The sequence below is a fragment of the Lemur catta genome, chromosome 1, assembly GCF_020740605.2.
Source record: "Lemur catta isolate mLemCat1 chromosome 1, mLemCat1.pri, whole genome shotgun sequence".
In the NCBI taxonomy this organism is placed as follows: domain Eukaryota; kingdom Metazoa; phylum Chordata; class Mammalia; order Primates; family Lemuridae; genus Lemur; species Lemur catta.
This window is the reverse complement of record NC_059128.1, coordinates 205,062,721-205,081,367: the sequence shown is the minus strand read 5'-3', so window position 1 is coordinate 205,081,367 and position 18,647 is coordinate 205,062,721. Positions and strand designations below refer to the sequence as shown.

Genomic DNA, 18,647 nt, shown 5'->3' with positions numbered 1-18,647 from the left:
TATGAGGACAAAAGACTCTGTTTTTATGAATTTATTTGGTGTGGTAATATTAAGCAGATTTTCATTTCCAAGGAGAAACAAAACATTATTGAGTAGAACATAGGTAATTCAGTCATATTTTTCTAACTTATCACTATTAATAGTTGTTGCTTCTTTGGCTGCTTAATTTTTCCCCTGTAAGGACCTGAGGAAATTAAAGTTTAAACCAAGATCAAGAGTTCCCTATTCAGCATACATCTCACCTTCTTCCTTGTGAACTAAATCCTAATTTGACTGAGAACTGCAATGTATCCAATTTTAAAACTCTGTTTTCCAGCTCTATTACAGATAGTTGTGATATTAAGTGCAGGTCTGGCCAGTGAAATGTAGGCAAAGGTAGTTGTGAGGGGCTACCAGAAAGCTCCTTTCTAAAAATGGAGACAAAATAGTTTATAGAGAAAGAAATAGAAATGGCTCTTAAATATATTTTTTAAATGGTCAGGTTAATTCATAATAATATAAATACATATTAGAACTATCCTGAGCTATCCTTTCTCACTGTCACATTGGCATAGATCAAAAAATTTGACAACAAATTCTTTTAGAGAGATTGCAGGGAAATAGGCAGTTTCATAAATGCAAAATGATACAAACTCTTGGTGGAGGACTTGGACAATGCCTGCAAAATTTCAGATAAATTTTCCATTTGATTGATAAATCCCACCTCTAGAAATTTATCCTTAAAACACACTAGCACTAATGTGAAATCACATATGCACAAGGTGTGTTTGTGTGTATGTGTGATTGTGTTTTCAAGCAAAAATTACAACACTATATAATGCTCATTATATGAAGAGGAAATACATAAGATAATTGTAGTTTTAAAATTGAGAGGGTAAAGGGACATAAATGAAATCAGGTTCTACGTTTCACTCAAGGTAGTAAAACATTCTTACCAATAGGTTATGGTAAATTGCATATGTATAATATATTATAATACCTATAGCAAACACTAAGAAAACTATATAAAATTATATACTAAAAACACTACAAATAGACCAGGTGCAGTGGCTCACACGTGTAATCCCAGCACTTTGGGAGGCTGAGAAAGGAGGATGACTTAAACCCAGGAGCTCAAGACCAGCCTGAGCAACATAATGAGACTGCATCTCTGCAAACAGTCACTGTTGCCCAGGCTGGACTGCCATGGCTTGATCATAGCTCACTGTAACCTTGAATTCCTGGGTTCAAACAATCTTCCTGCCTCAGCCTCTAGAGTTTATAGCTAAGACTACAGGTGTTCACTACCATTCCTGGCTGTTTTTTTGTTTTTTTGTAGAGGTAGGGTCTCATTATGTTGCCCAGGCTGGTCTTGAATTTCTGGCCTCAAGTGATCCTCCTGCCTTAGCCTCTCCCAAGTGCTGGGATTACAGGTATGAGCTACCATGCTCAGCCAGATGCATTATTATTCACTAAAAAAAGCATTTACAAATTTATGAAAATAGCCATCTTAAATTTGTGTGTGTGTGTGTGTGAGAGAGAGAGGGGAGTAATGATAATTCCTATCTCACAGGGTTATTCATGTTAGAAAATATGAGCATTATTTATAGAATGCATATGATATACCTGTGTTTATGCAACTCACTGAGGAATACAAAGTTGAATAAAACAAAACCCCTACCCATGACAGCCTAATAGTCTTCTGGGTTAGACAAATGATGTTACCTGGGTTGTGGGGTATAGGATAGGGAGGGCTTCTTGAAGGACTGGTAGGAATCGGCCAAGCGACAAAGAACAGGAAGGTTGTTGGCCAGAGGGAATGCATGAACAAAGGCAATGAGAAATAAACATGTTGCATCATTTCTGGAAGAAAAAGTTAAATTTGAAGTTAGGTGTGTTTATAGATTGGCAAAATGAGCAGGGACCAAGTCTGGGAGGGTTTTGTATGTCTTACTCAGAGTCTTAGACTTTATCCTATAGCCAATAGGAAGCCATTCATAAATGGTGGAATAACCATTGGATTTGCATTTTAATGGTAATTTGTATCAACAACAAGAGGAATAAGGTTGTTTCCTTGGAAACAGAAGAATTAGAAACTATGGCATTGTTCTAGGTGACAGATGATAAAGACTTTGAAATAAGGCAATAGTATTCAAGAAATATTTAGGAGATAAAAGAGTCAGAACTTCGTGGTAATAGGATGTTTGGAGGTTAGGAGGAGAGAACACCCTAGAATGAATTCCCAGTGACTGGCTTGTGTGGATGATTAAGTCCCAGCTTAACTGGCATAGGGAATCCAGGAGGGGGAGCAAGTTGGCTGGGGAAAGAGGATGAGTTAAGAGTTGGTCTTGTTGAATTTGATATAGTTGGGGTTTGGTAGGCAGGTCTAACACTTTGTAGAAAAACCAGATCTGGGGATAGATATACATCATGAAGATTCAATCTCCTAGTTTATATGCATAGCACAGATGTCAGATTTATTCATTCATGATTCCTGTTCCAGTGTATTTTCTGCTATTAACACTGTCAGGTACCTGCTGTAAGTGATAGAAATCCAATATGAACAATCTTAGGCAATAGAGTATTGGTTCGCATACAACTGGGGGAGAAAGGACAGAGAGAATATAACTTGTGGCAACATTAGAGGGAGAGAGGTCAAGAATATTTTAGAACCTGTAAGTAGATACAGAAGAGTTAGCAGACTACAGAAAGCTGAGTTCTGTGAAAGTTCCCCAGCCAGCAATCACCAGAACACACCTGGAGTTAAATAAAGCTATGTTTATTTAGTTTGCTGCATCAAGGGAGAACATGCCTCACAGGAACCTTGGAAGCATCTCAGTAAGGGGGAGTAGGGAGGAGTTTCTTACAGGGTTGTGTTTGTGCTACGTGACTCTGAGGAGGGATTAGAGGAGCAGGCTGCTATCTCTGAATGAGATATGGTCAAGAAGTAGGGGAATTTCAGCAATTGGATAGCTCAGAAATCTTTTTTTTTTTTTTTTTTTTTTGAGGAGGAGGCCGAGGAACAAAACCAATTTGCGGATGTCATTTGTAACAAAGCAGCAATCACTTAGGAGAAAAGATTTAGTCATTTTTGCAACTGTGGTATGGTCTTGTGTGGAAACATTGTTTACATGGCCTTGCCCATGTCCTTTGGAAACATTGTTTATATTCTGTTAGGAATAACACAGGCTGATTACCAGCAGGGCGGATTATCATTTTCTTAAATCTAACTGCCTGCCAGAGGGTGACTCCAAGAAGCAAGCTGATTTTCACAGCAGAATTCTGGAAAGGCTCAAATTAAACGCAACAGGCATGGGTGGGTATGAATGATATTGAAAACCTGAGAAAGTCTGTATGAAAATGAAAGTCTGTGCAAGAAAGAAGCTAGGGTTCTAGAAATCTCTTTCTACATAGCTAGGATACAACTTCCTACCCCAAGAGAAGAGTGAAGATTTGCTCCCTATAGAGGTTGAATCAGAAAGACTCTGGATTTGGGAATATGTGAAACGGAAAATGAAGGGTACGGGAGGGGCAGTACTAGGCATGGGAACTGAGGGAAAGTTTACATATTCATACTTAGACTTCAGTCTCCTTCCCTGACTCAGCTGCCAGAGGACTGGCTTTCAGACTTAGAGATAGGATGATTCCCTTGGGAAACCAGTTAATCCAAGGAAAAAACCTTACAGGGATGGGCTATAGAGAAACACATGGGCCCTCAGCGAAACATCTGGGTCCCAGCCCGATCACCCTACAAAGCCCACCACTGTGCTCCCAACCAGCTTTGGAATGCCTTACTCTTAAATAGGGACAGCATCCAAGGACCATGTGACATCTGGGGAAAGCATTTAACAGGAAAGAGAAAATACAACACATGGTTTTTTAAAAATTGGAAGAAAAGACAATCCAGGAAGTGGAAGAAAATATTGTGTCTACAAAATAAGAAAAAGATACTCTAGAAAAGGAACATTTGGAGGTCAAGAAAAAGTTTTTGGCTATTAAAAATGTATTAGTTAAACTAAAATTTAAATTAATAAAAGCTCTGGAAGATAAAGTTGAAGACATCTCCTTCGAAGTAGATAGAAAGAAACTTGAATAAAGAAACATAATATAAGGGAGTAGGATCATTTGAGCAGGTCCAATACTCAAATGAAGGAGCTCCAAAAAGATAGAACATAGAAAAAAGAGACAATTGGAAAAAAAAATATAAGACACTTTCTCAGAACAGAAGTCTCCAGATTGAAGGGTCCACTAAGTGCCCAGCAAAATGAATGAAAAAAATAAAATCTGCACCAAGACAAAGCATGGTGAGGTTTTAGAATGTCAGAGTTAAAGAGAAGATTCTAAAACTTGAGGGATGGGGAGGAGGAGAAATCACATACCAAGGATAGAAAAAGTGGACCACCCATTGGGTATTGAGTCAGAAAAAAAAAGAAAAAAAAAAAAGGAAAGAAAGAAAAAAAGAAATAAAATAAAGTGGACCATAATGAAGCAACATCTTCAAATTTCCAAGGGAAAATGAAATTCAATCTAGAATTCTATAGCCACCATATTATGGGTAGAATAAAGGCAACCAAGGCTTTAAACCCCTTACTCTAATTATGTTCTTTTTCAGGAAGCTCTAGAGAATGTACCCCACTGAAACAAGGGTGTGAATCAAGAAAGGAATATGAGAGCCCCAGTAAACAAGGAACACAACAAGAGAAAGGTGAGAATTCCCAGAATGATAATTCCCAGAACACAGTAATATATGGTAGGCCTAGAATACAAACAGTCCACATTAGAGAAGGATGGTAGAGAGCTGCAGACATGTCTAAATTTAAAAACAAAATAGAGTACCTGATGTTTTTTTAAAGGATCAAAAGGAGATATGGACTTCTGGCACAGAGCTTGAAATGAATTAGAAAATTAAGCCAAATAAGGCACATATTAATTCAAGGGAAAATTCAAAGTGAAATGACTCAAGTCAGAGTAATATATGTTTACAAAGTTGTTATAATATAAATACTAAAGATTTAACAGCAACAACAAAAACTATATGGAGAGAGTGTGTATGAGTGTTTGTATATTATTGGAGAAGGTTGTTCCCCATAAATAGATGGAGGTATAAGAGATCCAAACCCTTTTAATCAGGAATAGGATGCCAACAGAAGATATCTGAACTTGAAAAATCAAATTCCTGTATAATTGTGATGTTTAGAAATATAGAGGAAAGTGTCAGGCAATATATCCAAAAAATTGGAAGTGACTGCCTCTGGGAGGGCAGAACTGAGTATGGGGATGGGTGCTGTGTATTAGAAGCCTTATAAGACTATTGGACTTTAAAATATATATACATATATTACTCTGATGTAAATAAAACATTCTTAAAAATCCTAATAACTAAGAAAGGAAGGAGGATGGGTGGAAAGGATTGGAACCATGAAGCAACCTCTCTGTTTCTCTCTGATTCATTCTCTCTCACTGTGGATGGGATTTATCTGAGCTCTGTGGGGTGGGAGGGACTCAGGTGGGTCTGTCTGGGTAAGGGGATGGCTCCCAGCAGATCTGGACTCAATAGCTTTGCCGATTGATAGCAAAAGATTCTTCCCTCTAATTCCAGTTAGTGTAGAATGATGTAGACTTTTCTTTCCACAGCTCCCTTCTGCATCTCTGAAGGCTATTATAATGTCTTCAGAACTGTTCCTCCCAATGAAGATGTATTTGGTGATTAAGGAAATGTTTATATGAATAATTATGTACCAAAACTGTATAACAAACAAAGAAACAAATAGCCCTGGCTTCAGACTATTAGAATCTCAGGGGTAAAGCCCGGGCATTAACATTTTAAAAATTCTTCCCAGATAATTATGTGCATCAAGGATTTCTAAAACTCAACTTGGCTTTAGAAATCTGAAAATTCTGCAAAAATCATTTATTAATAACAGTTATCATTATTATGTACCTGCCATATGCTTGGCATTTTACTCATTTAAAGCTCTAAATAATCCTAGGGAAGGCATATTATTCTCCTTTTACATGTAAGAAGACTCAGCCTTAATTGTCTCAATTCAGATAAATGGACATTCTCACATTTAAAGAAAGAAGTAAATTTTCTTTTAGCCTCTTTTGGTCACAAGAGAATCTAGCTTACAGCTTTTTTCTAAACTATTTTGCATGTGGAGAAAGGATTTATCTTTCTTCTACCCAGAATCTTTTGAGCAAGGAAGACTGTTAATTTCTTGTATCTGTTATTACTATTATTATTTTCCATAGCAATGGTCCTGGAGCTCCTTGAACTCAAAAGGCTTTTTATGTGAGACCATTATCTATTGGTACAGTAAACCTAAAACCATGAAACACATATTTTTGTGCTAAATGTTGCACTTTTTTTTTTTTTTTTAGTATTCAGCACAAATAGCAGTTAGCTTCAAAAATTAAAGAAAAAAAATGTATGGGAAAAGAAGTCTTATAATTGAGAAAACTTTCTTTGCCTATAAATTACAAATGACAACTATTGCTCTATGTCTTTGAAAAATAGTCACATGTCAGTGAAAAGAGCATACCTGCTCCCCTGTAGATCAAACTTTTAACATGAGGAGGGCACAGAATTCTTTTTCAATTTCTTATAAAAAGGATAGCGTTCCTGATGAAAGATGTCAGAATATGTCACCCCAAGAAACACCACTTTGGCATAAGGATTATTTTGAGCTAAAGGTACTTACAAAACAGCAGGTACAAGGAAAATTTTCTGACCTCTTCTTTGCTTTCCGAAAGTAAAAGATAAAACTCCCGTGTGAGAGATGTCCTGCCTATACCAGAAGGAAAGAAACACTCTTATCACCAGAGACAGGGAGTTGAGGCCCAGAGAATTCTGTACAAACCTTGTTAAAATAACTCTTATCTTCCTTTAGCTTCCCCATATATTCTTGTTACTTTTCCACAATTGCCTCTTTTTGTTCAACCTAATATAAAAGTATTTAGGTTTTGCCACTTCTTTGGGTCTTCATTTTCTTGTGAAGAATCCTGTGTCATGTAAAACAACTTATATTAAATAAATTTATGTGCTTTTCTCCTATTAATCTGTCTTATGTCAATTTGATTCTCAGGCCCAACCTAAAACCCTAAGAAGATAGAGGTAAAGTTTTGCCTCTGCTACAGCGAAAAAGGGAAAATATTGTACAATTATGTTTGAAAATTCTATGATCTTATATGTGTTTAAAAAGTGCAATATTGTAGTTTTATATAAAAATTCATTCTATATGCATTTTAGAAATCATTGTAGGGAAAGACAGAAAAGAACAATAAACACATATACTTCTTATATAATTATTGGCATTATAAAATTACATTTTATTGGCTATTTATTTATTTGAGACAGAGACTCGTTCTGTTACCTAGGCTGGAGTGCAGTGGCATGATCACAACTCACTGCAGGCTTGAACTCCTGGGCTCCAGCCATCCTCCTGCCTCAGCCTCCTGAGTAGCTGGGACTACAGGTGCCAGCCACCACACCTGGCTAATTTTTCAATTTTTTTTTTTTTTTTTTTTTTTACAGAGACTGGGTCTTGCTCTTGCTCAGGCTGGTTTTGAACTCCTGGCCTCAAGCGGTTCTCCCTCCTTGGCCTCCCAAAGTTCTAGGATTGCAGGCATGAGCCACTGCACCCGGCCTTACTGTGGTTTTAATACACATTTTCCTAATGACTGATGGTATTGAGCAACTTCTTATATGCTTATTTGCCACTTGTATATCTTCTTTGGTGAAGTGCATATTAAAATCTTTGGCCAATTATTTTTTCAATTTAATTGTTTATCTTCTTATTAAGTTGTAAGAGTTGTAAAAGTTTTTGTTATATTCTAGGTAGAAGTCCTTGAACAGATGTATCAGTGAGTGTTCAAACAAAGAATCAGAATCACTAGGGAGGTAGACATATATTTTGAAAATACACAAATTTTTAAAATCAGGGATTTGACCTTATATATATCAGATCTGGGATCTGATTATGCCCTATTTACAAGATAATAAGTTAGCCTATTACTGTTTCTGGCAGAAGATGTGCGAGTCTTGGGTCAGAGAAAAAGGATTTAATACGCATGGCACAAGCCACATGAGTATCAACATTTTGGGCTCAGCTCTTCTTCCCCCTCAAGTCCCATGGGGTGACATGGATGACACTGATGGTCCTTGCACATACAGTGGTCTTACAGGAAAAAAAAAATGAGCCTAGGGAACTCACCGTTTTATAGCAGCCTGTAAACAGTCTGCTCTTCTTCCCGGAAGGAAACATTACTTCATCCCACAGGGTTACTCACTGAAACCATCACCCTGAGAAATGGCCTGGGTAAAGAGCACTGGGGGCCTTGTGTACTTGGCATTCTCAGCAAGAATGTGCAAGAAAGCACAGGGCCTGTGGCCAGGCCTCTCCAACAATCCAGCTGTGGTCTCTAAGGCCCCTTGGGCACCAGGGGAAGTCTATGAATCTGTATCAGTGAGACTGAAATAATGTTGTGTTGTTCCCTGTATTTGTACACAAATGGGAAATAGAGGCACATTTAGGAGCTGTCACTTGTGGCCTCAGGCGTAGGAGACTAGTTCAGCATCAAACACATCCACAGGAGTATCGGTGTTTTCATAGCACATGGACAGGGATGACAAACTCAGTGGTAGGTCAGATTGTACCTCATAGCTCCTGCTTGATACAGGTGCACCACACGATTGTCTTGCCAGGCTGTCATGGTAGGTATAGCAGACAGAGAGAGCATAAATTGTTCTCCTCCTCCCTGTACTTCCTAGGGTCTAAGGTATTCCCTTCCCTGGTGCCAGAGTTATTGCTCTTCTTCCATGGCCACAAAACGGATATGTCCCATTCCAGTAGCTATAACTTCATCTTTTTTTCCTAACAATCTCCTACCCATATCCAGAGGGGTCAGGTATGAGAGGGGTAAGGGTATTGTTATAAAATTTACAAAGACCCATTATATATTCCAGCTTGGCTCACATGGGACATTATATTAATATAAGGACTTGGCAATCGGTGAACCAAGTGGTCATTATCTTTAGGATCTAGGACCATGTCACTCCAACAAGTTTGAATTCAACAAGAGAATCAAACAAGTTTGAATACTTAGGCCTCCTTTTTGCCTGGCCACTACCGAGAGGGTATACCAATCACAAAAGTCTGGGCACAAGTTGGGGAATAAAAGAATCATCGTGTCCAGAAATGGTAAGGGTAAAATCACACATTTTCAAAATAGGCCTATATAACCCCCTCCTTTTTTCCTAATCATTACACAGAAGGAGGCTGAAAGAAAAGGATCTCTCTGTGGGGACAGCCACATTCATTGACCAACCTGCCTTACTCAAGTGTGTGAACCAGAAGGAGGTGAGGGAGATAGACTAAGAAGTCTTTCTAAGTTGATTTTTTGAGGATGGTATTTTAGTGCTCTATGGCACCTAATGCCAGCACATGGTCGGGAGCATAGACTCTCCTCTGAATAACTTGATTATTGGCCCATCATCAGATAGTCTTTGAGAGCAAAAGGGAGAAAAGATATGGCAGGATATGTCATATCCTCTTCACAGGATATGTGAACTTCACAGGATATGTGCCTGTGAAGTCCAAGCCTGCCTAATCTTCTCTTCCATAGTTGCATAAGCCAATTGCTTGTAATAAATCTCTCTCTCACACACACACTGGAGAGAATTAGTGGGAGGAACAATTTTGGGGGTGAGAATCAGGAATTCTCTTTTGGACAAATTCAGTAGATGGTATGGGCTTCCAAATGGAGAGGTCAAGTAGGCACTTGGATGACTAAGAAGCATGAGGGCTAGAGACATAAATTTGGGACCCATGATTATAGGGATGCTTATTTAAACCACAAATCTCATGAAATTGGATGGGATCACCAAGAGAGAAAGTGTATACTGAGAAGATAAGAGGAACTATAACTGAGCTCTGGGTGGTCCAACATTTAGGGCTCCAACAGAGTAGGGGAAACCAGAGAAGAAGATGGAAAAGGCATGGTCCCTGAGGTAACAGAGAACAAGGGAGTGTCATGTTGTGGAAGCCCCAAAAAGACAGTGTTTCAAGAAGCTAGAGGTCATTCAACAGCCTTGTATAAGACAAAGAAAAAAAAAAAAGGTCGAGGCCAAATGATGCTAGTGCTGATGTACTGCATAATGAGGTGAACACTGGATTTAATAATCACTATGATTCAGAGCATTTTTACAAAATACATTTTGGAGCACTTTTAGAAAATCTGCAATCTCAGAGTGTTTCTCTTACATGATATAGTGGGAGGTAGTTATGATCACCATTGTCTCTCTTTTATTAATGAGGAACCTAGGCTCACATAAATTTCAGGGCATTTCTCAAGGTTAAACTAGCTAGTTATGGCAGACCTGGGTTAGAACCAGATTTTTTCATTCCAGCTCAATTCTCTGATTCTAAATACTGGTTGGCATAAGAATCACCTGTGGAGTTTTCTAAAAGTACAGACACCCAAACCCACCCCAGACAGTCTCATCACTGCACTCTGGGATAAGGGCCAGAGCATGAGCATCAGAAAGGGAATACATACAACTCAACAAATGGTTCTAATGAGAGGCCAGAGTTGAGTTAGTTTATAATGTGTTCTGAGGAACCTTTAAACTGGACTTCTTAGGATTAAAGTCAATGCAAGGTTTGGTTAAACTAGTTCACAAAGGTCAGCTGGAATTTCTTTGAGTTTCCCCAGGGTGGAAATGCTAATTAACCCAATATGTTAACACCTTAGTTCAATCTGCTAAGATGTTTTCTTATAATTAGTCCCCTGCTTCTGAATGGAGAAAGCATTTCCCCAAAGACAGTTCTTTTCTTTGTGTTTGAACTTCCAAATTAAACTTAGTTTTCTCATCAGGTGAATTTCCACGATCAGGTCCCCCAAGTTGAGAACCACTAGAGTGATGAGAAACGCAGCAGATGAGAAATGTGTGGAGACCGACAGTCATCTGTATGTTTATGACAGAGGGATGGTATCTAAATATGGGCACTTGTACCTGCTGCAAAAGAGAAAATTGTGCTTTATAGGTAATTTAAAGCAGGGATTCAAACTTACTAAATTGTGAGGTACTTTTTCTAACATTTAACAGCTTATGCTCATCAGTTCAGGGCACTGATGTGACCGGCATTTCCATCCTTTCTGTGAGAAGTTTATTCAGTCCTATTGTACTTCTTTTTCCTGGGAATATAGTCAGCCCAGACCACAGCAAACCCGGGTCTAAACCTGCTCAGATATGACCGCTTAGAAGAACTCTCTTGCATTTGCCCATCATCATACGTTATTCTGCAGTGTCTTTTCCCACCTCTTCCTCCAAGAACTGCTGCACATTAGAATCATCTGTGAGATTTTAAAAAATACATTGATGCCTAGGTTGTCACCCCTACAAGTTTGGTTTCCTCAACTGTCCCTTTTATTATCATGTGTTTGGACTTCTGCAGTAGCCGCCTCATTTTTAATTTCAAACTAATCTATTTTACATATTCCCACCAGATTAATCTTTCTAAAACACATCTTGATGAATTTAAAAGATTAAAGATTAAAAATGACTTTCTGCCTACCTCGTACCATGTACAAAAATTAACCTAAAATGGATCAAAAACCTAAATGTAAAAGCTAAAACTATAAAATTCATGGAAGAGAATATAGGCTTAATTTTTTTTTTTTTTTGAGGCAGAGTCTCACTCTGTTGCCCGGGCTAGAGTACCGTGATGTCAGCCTAGCTCACAGCAACCTCAAACTCCTGGGCTCAAGTGATCCTACTGCCTCAGCCTCCTCCCGAGTAGCTGGGACTACAGGCATGCACCACCACGCCCAGCTAACTTTATATATATATATTTTTAGTTGTCCATATAATTTCTTTCTATTTTTAGTAGAGACGGGGTCTTGCTCTTGTTCAGGCTGGTCTCGAACTCCTCAGCTCAAACGATCAGGCCTCCTCGGCCTCCCAGAGTGCTAGGATTACAGGCTTGAGCCACTGCACCTGGCCAGGCTTAAATTTTGTATTGCTTTAGATTAGGCAATAATTTGGGATATGACACCAAAACCACAAGCAATAAAATAAAAAAATTGGACATTAATAAAATAATTTTTGTTTTGCTTCAAGGGATACCATCTTCCACAGACTGGGAGAAAATTTTTTCAAATATTCATCTAATAAGAGACTTGTATCTAGAATATAAGAAGAACTATTACAACTTAATAATAAAAAGACAAATAACCCAATATAAAAATGGGCAAAGGGGCCAGGCTCGGTGGCTCACACCTGTAATCCCAGCACTTTGGGAGGCTGAAGGATTGCTTGAGGCCAGAAGTTTGACAGCAGTCTGGGCAACATAGTGCCCCCGCAACCCCACCACCTCTATAAAAAATTTTTAAAATTAGCCCTCATGGTGGCACAGGCCTGTAGTTCCAGCTACTTGAGAAGCTGAGGTGGGAGGACAACTTAAGCCCAGGAGTTTGAGGCTGCAGTGAGCTATGATGATGCCACTATATTCTAGCCTGGGTGACAAAGTGAGACGCTGTCTCTCAAAAAAAAAAAAGGAAGTATGAACCTTGAACACATTATGCTAAGTGAAACAGCCACTCACAAAGGCCTACATGCTGTATGATTCCATTTAAGTAAAATGCCCCCAAATTGGCAAATCTATAGAGACAGAGAGTAGATTAGTTGTTGCCTAGGGCTAGTGGAAAATGAAGTATCAAATAGGTGACGTTTAGGGTTGTGGGGTTTCTTTTGGGGTGATGAAAATGTTCTAAAATTCATTGTGGTGCTGGATGCACAACCCTAAGTACACTAAAAGCCATTGAACTGTACACTTAAATGATCTGCTGAGTTTTTCAAATGCCTTAGCCTCGTTTTCACAACTATCTGCCTTTAGGGCTTCTCTGCTCAAACTTTGGTTTTCTGCCCTTTTATTCTCATCCCTGTACTAGCTGACAGCCAAACTGGACTTGTCAAGGTTTTCCTAACAGGCCTTGAACTTTCCTGTCTTTCTTCTTGTAATGCCCCACCCAGCCTGCCATAGTTACTTCTCCAAAGTCCCAGTGAGGTGCCTCCCCCTCCATCCCTGCCCATAATATTTTTGCTCAGTCTTCTGAGTGCTGTTATGATCGAATATGGGGAAAATCTTGCCTTTTCCTCCCACTCTCTTGTTCCTCAGGTTGCCTCCAATTGCCTTCACCCTCTCTTCTCAAGGATTGCAAAATATGTGAAAAATGAAGTCAAAATCACCTTTAGCGGGCAAAAAGGGTTGTAAGTACACTTGCATCTTTTTTCGGCTGTTTGTGAGAATGTTTATGTGTTGGATAGTTTGCTGACCATCAAGGGCAGGTTGCACCAACCAGAACACACCTGGGTGAGAAAACCTGGGGGTGAGTGAGTTCAGATGTCAGTTTAGGAAACATCCCCTTTTGTTGAGTGAGTGGGATGACAGGCACACAGAGACCATCCCTGAGCCAGGACCTCCCATCCCCTCTGCTGCAGGTCTCATGCCGAGCCCTGTGCAGGTCACAGGGGGCTGTGGGCAAGCTTCCAGACACAGATGAGGGACAGGAAGACTCTCTTTCTCTTGCTTTGCCTACAGCGTCCTCCTTTTCCTTCACTCATGGCTTGAGGGGCACTTTCCAGGTGGTGGCAATAAAAGGGTAGGCGGGACCTAATTATGTGTCCTTAATCTCGCGTGTTCATGCTGAAATTAGAACTGAAAGAGAGGAGGCAGTAATACAAAACCCTACTCTGGAATCAGAAAGAAAATGTAAAGTATGTTAATGTGCAATTTTAAGGTCTGAAATTTTATCTTTTAGGAAATCTTGAGAATTAAAGGATTGTTTTGGTTGAATTTATCTCCCCACTTTAAATATTCCTAAATTAAGATTTTGGAAAATTATATAGGTCTCAGGTTAAGGTAATCTAAACTGGGTTACCCAACATCCCAAAGCATTACAATTTTTTTTCATTAAAAATTACTTAAGTAACACATGCTATCATTACAAATTCAAGCATTATGGAAGCATATATCCTTCAGAGTTTTGTTTGTGTATGATGGCATTTATCTCATTCTCTCTTGTATTCTGCAAGTGCAGTAGCAGTACACCTTGTGTAAAGAGCATGGGTTTTGGGGTCAGAGAGACAAGTACAGATTCTAGCCTACAAGGTGTTTTCCCTTGAGTAAATTGCTTAATCTCTCTGAGTCTGTTTTCATGTCTGCAATTCTCCTTTAAGGGATTGTTTATGAGGATTAAATGAGACAATAATGATTGACCATTTAGAGTATTGTGCTTGGCACTTGGTTAAGTTTCAACAATTGAGAGCTAACTAGAGAAGTGTGTACAGACGTTTTCTTCTTTACTCAATTGTAAGCCTGTGTCTTATTTAGCTCCTAACAATTAGGAGACGATGCCTAACCAGAGAGCCTTAGTCAGTGTTTGTTTAATGAATGAATGAGTGATAGCTTCTTGGAGTTCCTAATATAAATGAGTAATATATAGATTTTTAAACATTGAGATACTGTTTGGCATCTTTTTTTCCTACGTGGTTTCTTTTTTCCTAAAGTCATTCTGCTTGTTTGTTTTCATATAGCAAGATTTGAACAGAGCTTTATATACTCTGGATGCTTCTCATGCAAATGTCCCCTCCCCACCTTGGTGAGGTAGGCAATTACTATTTGCTCTTTCTGCCTAGGGAAGGGAGTTATATGTCACAGGCTTTGCAGTAAAATTAGCATTAGAATGTTTAGCCTTCACAGTAACAGAATTAATTCTTCATTTTATTCTGTTGAACCCTTTTCTGCTTTTCTATTCATGTATAGGGAGTCTATTAGATAAAAATCACCTCTAAAGTCCTTATTCCTTCTCAAAGAAAGCACTTTCCAGACAAGAAATGTTATTCAAAAGAGGAAAAATCAAAATAAATGATCAACATGAGAGGCTGAAGGAGATGATTGATGGTGTTACTTAGCTCACCCCACCTCCCTCTTTTAAAACATTTTGATCGTAAAATATTGCACATTTGTTTAGAAATGTGCATCTACTTATTTGCACAGTTCAACAAATATTTATAAGGGAAACATCCATGTAACTGCTACTCAGATTAAGAAATCAAACACTGTGAGCTCTTACAGTAATCCACCCATCAATTTCCCTATCTTCTCCCCAGAGGTAACTGTTATCCTTCTCTTATGTTAATCATATTCTTGCTTTTTCTTTATAGTTTTGCCACCTCTGGGTGCATTCTTAAATAATATTGAATAGTTTTTGCCTGTTTTTGAACTTCATATGAATCATATTTTATATAGGCTTTGTGTCTTTTTCTTTCAACATTATGCTGTAAGAGTTACTTAGATTGCTGCACATAGCTGAAGTTCATCAGGTTTGTTGTTGAATGATATGTCTGCATGAATATACTATACCTTTTTTGTCTATTCCATTGAAAATGGATTGCTTCCTTTGTACGTTTTCATGCATGTATTCTGGTACATATGTACTCACATTTCCCTAGGATATATGCTAGGAACAAAACTGCTAGATCAGTGATATCTTCAACTTTACTAGATAGTCTCAAGTTGTTTTCCAAAGTAGTTGTATCAGTTTACCACCTCATCCATCAGCAATGCATGAGAGTTCCAGTTGTTCCAAATGTTTACCAACACTTGGCATTTTCTTTTTTTTTTCTCCTTTAATTGTAGCTATTCCAGTGCCAACATTGTATTTATCATTGTGGTTGTAATTTGCATGATAACTAATGAAGTTTAGTACTTTGTCATTGACAATTTGGATTTCCTCTTTTGTGAAGTATCTGTTCAAGTCTTACTCAGTTTTTTTTATTGTATGCCTTTTTTCTCCATAAATTTGGCCTGTCTCTCAAGAGTTATAAAGGTGGACATTGATAGAGGGTAGAGTTCTGTAGTAATATCCAACCTTTTCAGAAAACTGCAAAATGCAGTGTAAATTATTGTGGGGGTGGGGGGGAGGGTTGTATTCAGTCCGTTTTCCTTTTCAGATGTTATCTTCAGGCAGTTCATGAGTTTTCTGCACTTGAGCCTGGATAAGTGACTGTTAGTAAAATTTGACTAAGTACCTTGGGGCACAGGAAGATAAACAAAAACCTGATATCAGGAGATTATTTAATGGGGGACAGCAAAGGATGTCCATTGCTTGGGGAAGACCTTCTGTTTATTGCTACTAGAAGCAGAGAGCAGAGCATAGGTGGATCAATCCCCTAAACTGGTGAGTCCCTGTAATCAGTGCTTTGAAGATATTCAAATTCCCATCAGACCCATTAGCTCATCTGGAAACTACTGTTTACTTGGAAATAAGCCAAATGAGAAAGGGATTTTCTGAAACGATCCTCTGGAGGAATGCTTCTTCCTTTGCCTTAAATAAAGTGGAGGACAGAGAGGAAAGTAGGAGAAAGTTAATTGCAGTTTCTAATAAACATGGTGCTGGAGCACCTCTGCATGTCTTTAAGCACTGTTTTAGAAGAGTTGACAGGCTAACTCTGCAATATAATGACTAATAACTGATACTCTAAATAACTTTTCTGCACAGAGAATTAATCTTAAGAGTTTTTTTTTTTTTTTTTTTAATAATGCTTGAGCTGGACCAGGCGCAGTGGTTCATGTCTATAATCCTAGCCCTCTGGGAGGCCGAGGCAGGTGAATCGCTCGAGGTCAGGAGTTCGAGACCAGCCTGAGCAAGAGCGAGACCCCGTCTCTACTAAAAATAGAAATAAATTATCTGGACAACTAAAAATATATATAGAAAAAATTAGCCGGGCATGGTGGCGCATGCCTGTAGTCCCAGCTACTTGGGAGGCTGAGGCAGTAGGATCGCTTAAGCCCAGGAGTTTGAGGTTGCTGTGAGCTAGGCTGACGCCACGGCACTCACTCTAGCCTGGGCAACAAAGTGAGACTCTGTCTCAAAAAAATAAAATAAAAATAAAAATAAATAATGCTTGAGCTGGTTGGAATTTTGCAAAGCATAATTTCTCAAACAAAACTAGAATTGTAGCTTTTAATAAGCTCCATAAGGGTAGAGATTTGGGTCTTTTACATGTACTATTGTTTTTTCAGAGCCTTGAGCAGTGCCTGGTACATGGTAGGCTCTCAAATATCCATTAAATAAATGAATGAACAAATGATTTTTTTGGCATTGATGGATATTGAATGCTAATATCCTGGTAACAGAAGGAAGCAAAGATGATGGTCAAAAGGAACAAAGTTCAGTTATGAAAGATAAATAAGTTCTGGAGATCTACCATGCAGCATAGTACCCATAACTAACAATATTGTATTGTGTACTTAAAATTTGCTAAGTGGGTAGATTTTATGTTAAATGTTCTTAACACAAAAATAATAATAAAAAAGGAAGCGGGAGGAAACTTTGGGAGATGATAAATATGTCTGTGGCCTTGATAATTTCACAGGTGTATATTTATCCTTAAACTCATTGAGTTCTGTACATTAAGTGTGCACAACTTTTTGCACATCATCATACCTCAGTAAAATGCATTTTTAGAAAGATGATGCTTATCATTATGTGAACACATACATTGCCACTACTTTAATTTGACTGTTCATGTTTATGACTTTCCAGTGAAAAAGATGCACAATTCTGCTCTTTAGAAGATAATACATGTAAATAACTAATGAACATGGAAATAGTTTTAGAGCCATAGACACAAGCAATAAACTTGAAAGTCTTAGTTTTTGAGGGCAAAAACTGTTCTCCCTCTTCTATTTCTTAAGGATCCTCTGGCTTAGAAAAGCCTAAAACAGGTATGGTACATAATAGATTCTCAAATAATCTCTAGACGATGAACATCATTTTGAAATAGTTTACCTGAAGTTATAATTTAATTCACTGCAAATCAACTCATCTTTTGCAGCATTTTTTGACTGTCGGAAATAAGCCTGGCAGTGGGAAGTGTATGTAATAGGACTCAGTCATGTTGATTGAACGCATTAATCAATCCTATAAAGAAGAATTGAAGGAACTGAGCACGATTAACCTGGAGAAGGAGAAGTATTTGGAGAGGAGACAAGATTGCTATCTTTGGATACTTGAAGGCCTACTCTGTGGCAGACGGGGAGCAGAATGGGGACACTATAGAGACACTTCCAATAAGCAGATTTTTATTCATTACATATCAGCAGAGGAACAGCTTGATCTTAAAACCAAAACCCAGAAGAGAAAAAAGTTGATTCCTTTTCTGGGTTATTTTTTTCAAGGCATTTTTATGGGGCACCTTATTTCCCCCATTATTCATTCACTTTTTTTTCTCCAAGGTTCACTGTATGAGTTCCCTGATTCAGCAGAAAAACTCCATCTCTTTATCAGCATAGCTGCTTCCTGAGGAATGATGGTTCTCCTTGGGTCATTACATAGACTGCTTTTCAAGGCTTAGGATTCCATGGCTACAATCAGTTAAGAGTAACGTACTGAGCTACCTTGGTCTATAAAAAGGAGACATAAGACATGTGGTAAGACATAAATCAATTTCAGGGCTACCTAAATCTCCACAGTGTTGCTCCTAGTGGTGTCATATGCTAAGGACTGCCTACAAATCAATGTGAAACATTAGTCTCTACAGACAATGATGTGTCTGTCACCCTTGGTATTATTTGTATATTACCTTGTTATTAATATGTGTA

General features: G+C 38.4%; 1 long non-coding RNA gene across 5 annotated transcripts in view; it reads left to right on the top strand.

Moving 5' to 3' along the window:
* LOC123630282 overlaps positions 1-18,647 on the top strand; it is a 27,106-nt gene extending 8,459 nt beyond the window's left edge. For 2 of the 5 annotated variants that reach the window (XR_006732633.1, XR_006732630.1), the window contains exons 3-5: positions 4,592-4,684; positions 13,158-13,249; positions 17,882-18,647. This is a non-coding gene — a long non-coding RNA (uncharacterized LOC123630282). Of the gene's footprint in view, positions 1-4,591; positions 4,685-7,513; positions 7,545-13,157; positions 13,250-17,881 lie in introns of those variants that run through there. The other 3 variants (XR_006732634.1, XR_006732631.1, XR_006732632.1) reach the window with 3 other exon arrangements.